Genomic DNA, 4,909 nt, shown 5'->3' on the forward strand with positions numbered 1-4,909 from the left:
GCCCAGCGAAGAGACAATCTTCTGGAAAAGTCCCTAAGGAATCATGTCTCAGTGCCTATTCTGAATTTGTAGTAAAAATAAGAAGTTTCAGTTCTTTTGAAACTCTAAACTTTTCCTCTTTCTTGCTTTCATCTGGTTTTATAAATGAACAAATTTATTACATGCCTATCATTATAGGGAGTCTTAGTCCATCTGAGCAACCAACCTGCCTTATAACACTGAGCTGATGAAGTTACTTGACAAAATCAAGAAAACAAATGCTGTTAAGTGATCTCTTTCTTTTTTTAACTTACAATTTTGTTAAATGCTGGACAATATTATTTTTAAGAAATACTTCCAAACAAATTATGTAAATAAGTTTGCAGGTCATCAAGTCTTACAGGCTTTCAGATGAAAAGCTGAGTAGATCGTTACCTGTAGTAGGTACAAATTAACTTTTTTTATGTTGTTATATAAACTATTTGCATATGAATAGAAGAAAATAGAAAAATAATTTATTAAGTGCATTCTTGTAACAATTGAGACAGGATCTTTGTTCGGTCCTGGAACACTACATACATATTGTCTTACGCCATTTTGAGAAGCAATGGGTGCCAATGTTTAAAAATCTTTTGTTACCTAACAATCTGGAATGTTTAAAATTTTAGTGAATGGTAGAATATTTCCAATTGCAGTACATTTTGGGTGTACATTCTCAAAATCGATGTTTATATTAAACCTACTGATTCTGTAACCCATTCTTGTTCCCAGTTATCTCACCTGGAAAGCTAAATTTGAAAATTTTCACATGTATGGCTGCCAACTTTTGATCAAATTTAATTGTGAAAGTTTTCAGTCAGTGGGTTGGCTCTACAGTAATCTGCTAAACAATCTGAAAGATAAAGGTGTTTGCATTGATTTTTTTTTTTCCAGTTGCATTAATAATTTTATTCTAAAATTGATCATTTTCCTTATAACCTGTATCTTTTTTCCACTGCAGCACTTCTATCCTATTTGATTCTGACAAGTTATGAATAATTATATTCAGGAATATTTGAAATTAGTGAGTGCCATTTTCCAACTTCTAGCCTATAAGTCACTTATCTTAAAGTCAATTTTGGCTATTGATGGCGCTTTTTTTTTATAATGAATGTAGGATGGATTTTCACCCAACAGTATTCTCTTCCACATAACAAGATTATTAATAATGTAGGGTACTTCTGCTGTCTTTCCACACAAATACAGAAGATGATATAAGACAAATGCCTTCTCGTGTTTTGACACTCAGTAATGATCTTTCCAAAAGAAATTCTAGTGGTTTGGTAATACAACTGCTAGATGAGAGGGAATGTGGGAAAGCAACATGCTGAGCTATATATTTAGAAGGATTGATTAGCCAGCAGCTAGAATTTAATGTAAAAATCTGTAAGTAGAGAAGGGGGAAAAAAAAAAAAAAAGAACCTGGGGGCTACTCTGGTCAAATATTGCACCTTTATCAAATTTTTGCTTCCAATTTTTAATACTGGATTACACTACAAGTTTCAGTGATCTGACGCATATCTTTCAGAGGAGATAGTAAGTCCTTCTTTGGACACCTGAAATAGGAATTAAAAAAACCCAAACACAACAAAACCACAAACCCAAACCAAACAAAAGTTTACTAAATTTATGTAGGCGTTTTGAGAAACTTCACATTTCAGTTCCCAAACCCTACAAGTAGAGGGGTTGAAAATGCAGTGTGTAGAACTAATTTTACATTTGACTTAGGTAGAGTTTTAAGGGATTTTTTTGTAAGTTGAGTTTCCTTAGTTGTTGAGTTGTTTTGGGGTTTTGTTTAAGGATTTTTTTTTTTCCCCACCAATTCTAGATGATGACAAATTAGAGGATGGTAGCTTCAGCTTTTTTTCCAAGAAATAATGTTAAGGCCTACTGGCAATAAAAAGCTAATGTCTGTTTTCAATTAATGATACGTTTCAGTGAGATCATGCTGAATATATAATACCAGGCATTAACTACAAATTTGAATCAGTTGGGACTTGTGACATCAGCAAGCTAAGCTTGGGAAAACTGGCTTTGCTTTCAGATGGGCAATTACAGTATTTTTAGCAAAATAATACCGTCTTTTGAAATGGGTCAAACTGATAGAATGGGAGCTGTAGTGTGCAATGGGCAGCTGCTGTTCACATTTGTCCTTATGTTCATGGCATAAAGTGAAAGATCATCATAGTCTCCCATGTATGTGGCTTTTGTTAACTTGTTATTCATCAGTTTGAGAGGTTAAGAAAATGAGTACTAGGAGGGTATTCTGTCTCCGGCCCCAGGCATGTTGAGGAAGTTTTTGTTCCAGTAAACTCAAAGTTAGAGCCTTCCCACTGCTTTTGTTTATAACAAAAATATATTAATATTTTTTTAAAGTTATTAAATATTTTAATCTCATAACACTAGATAGCTTGAGCAGTCTTTTTGCGTTAAATTACAGTTCTTTAAAGAATAAGAAACAAAGCAAACTGTCCTTCGTGAAAGGATTTTTAAACAGTGGTGCCCCTGTAGTTATAAAAAACGTGTTACAGTTTTAATTATGGAAGCTATGACATGTAACATTGTTCCTGCATTTAATAGAATGTGATGAGGTTTTTTCTATAAAATCTTGTGATTTTTAGTACAATAATATTTTATAAATATACTATCTAATTTGAAATGTAAATTGCATAGCTCTCTAATGGGTGCTTGGTAAATGCACAAGAGATTTAGCTTTGATTCTCAGGTACCTCTGACGTAATGGAGACATGCTGGGTTTTTCTTCCTCGTGACACAACTGGAATGTGAAGGAGCTCTCGTAAATTCTTTACCCTCTGTGTGCTGATATAAATTGTCATTGCTCTTACTGTTTCAATTTGGGAATGTCTTTATTCTGGCCTATTTCTTGTAGGAAGCATATACGCTTTAAAAAAATAATGAATTTTTATCTCAAGCATTTCCTTGAATGTCATTAGATGCTTAAGGAGCAGTGATTTCCCATGCCTACAAAACGGAAAATGAATACTACATGTGTTGCTCTGTCAAACAGTTGAACTAATTCCTGTAATCCTGTGAGACAACCAACAATTTCTTCTGTGTGTGATTGAGGTTTTGGAGCTGTTTGTTCTTTATATATGGAGGAAATGATGATAATTTGCCAAATGCCATGTAGCATGCCTTTGCTTTGTAGGGTTTTGGTGAGTCCTGCATAATTTGATGTACTGTGCACTGCACCCCAGAACGAAGGGAAAAAAGGATTTCAGTTTTTCTGGCTCCTTTCTGTTAGGTTCCAATCATGCTGAAAACGTGTTCATTACAAGGGGCTGCTGTAGATGTGATACTCATTCAGCAAAGGACTGAAACACATGCAGCACCAGTACTCAACAATTACCCAGAAAGTATGGGGCACATGAATGCCACTGGAGACACCGAGGGCCCAATGTTTCTGTAACCCGGTGTGCGCTGCATTACTTGTTGGCTTTTTGCCTGTGGAAATCCATGCAGCGGGGTGGGGGCTGTAGTACGTGACTGGTTTGGCTTGTCATGGAGCTGGGCAAGGGTGGACTGCACACTGAAACTCGGAATCAGGGCAGCTAAGGCACTGCCTGGGTGTCGCACTGTGGTGTGACAAACGCTCAGGTATTTTGTGGGAATACGATGTTAAGCAGTGGTATCCTGAGAATGACAAACTGTGGTGCTGCGTGCAATACTTGACCAGGTGTGCTGGTATGTGCATTGCATACCTCCTTGTAATGGACTGGCAAAAATAGGAGAGCCTGAAAATTACTTTTCTTGGAGTGTGCCAATGTAATTGTCATTCTCTTTCACGATGCCCATTGTGCCTAGGTACTGCTATTCACAGCTATGATTGCTTTAAATAAGGTGGTAATACGATTTCTTTGTAGTTCTTGGTTCCACCTCTCTTTGTGTTGAATGTTATCATTCCTATTCCCTACTAAAAGATCCTCCTATCTTGGGGAAACTAAGTTACTGAACTAAACTAAGCTGTCAGAGGAGGGGGTAAAACCAGTTCAATTTTAGACGTATGAAAATAGGCCTCGGTAAAGCAGAGTGTTTGTGTGTTTGTAAATTAAGTTAAGAAGTGGCATACTCAAAAATCAAGAAACAGAAACTAATCTTAATATCACAATGTTGAGTTACATGGCTAACTATAGGATGATACTTTTAATCAGTTTTCTTTATTTGGGATAAGTTTTGAGTTAGTTACCAGTTCTGTTATGCCTGTCTTGTGTAGTGTCTGCAATTTAATAGTTATAACTGCAGTAGCGTTTAAGTGTTGGTTCATAAACAGTTGTTATGCATGATTATTATTTCCCCCCCCCCCCCCCCCCCCCCCCATATAATCCAGAGTTCCATCAATGCTGTATTTTGTTTTACATGGTTATTGCAAGGCATGATTTCTCAGGGAAATACGGATGATACCATGTGTTGTGAGAGCTGATAACTAATTCCTGCTTTTAAAATTGTTGCAAACATTTTCAGGTTTCACTCAAATGTTTCACGTCACGTAAGTTTCATGTTGAACTTCCTTAGGCTCATCAGGTAAATCATGACGAGAACGTTAAGAGTGTTTAAAGGTGTCAATAAAACACACTCTGCCCAACACGGTTACTTTTTGGACAAACATCCATTCGGAACTGATGCTGCAATTTGTGTGTACCGTGCGCCATACAAATTAATAGTTGCAGTGCCGATTTCGAAGCTGCACGTAGAGCATGGCCGTGACAGTAACTGTCAGGGTTAGGCAGTGCTATAGTAACACATAATCTGATTCTGGGGTAGAGTACCGGTATAAATCTTCTAACATAAATATATTCATTTATATGATTAAATTTTTACAAAGTCTGTTCACTTTGGGGATTTCTGTTTTTCTAGTAAAGTTACTTTGGCT

The sequence above is a fragment of the Tauraco erythrolophus genome, chromosome 8 (assembly GCF_009769465.1).
Source record: "Tauraco erythrolophus isolate bTauEry1 chromosome 8, bTauEry1.pri, whole genome shotgun sequence".
NCBI lineage: Eukaryota > Metazoa > Chordata > Aves > Musophagiformes > Musophagidae > Tauraco > Tauraco erythrolophus.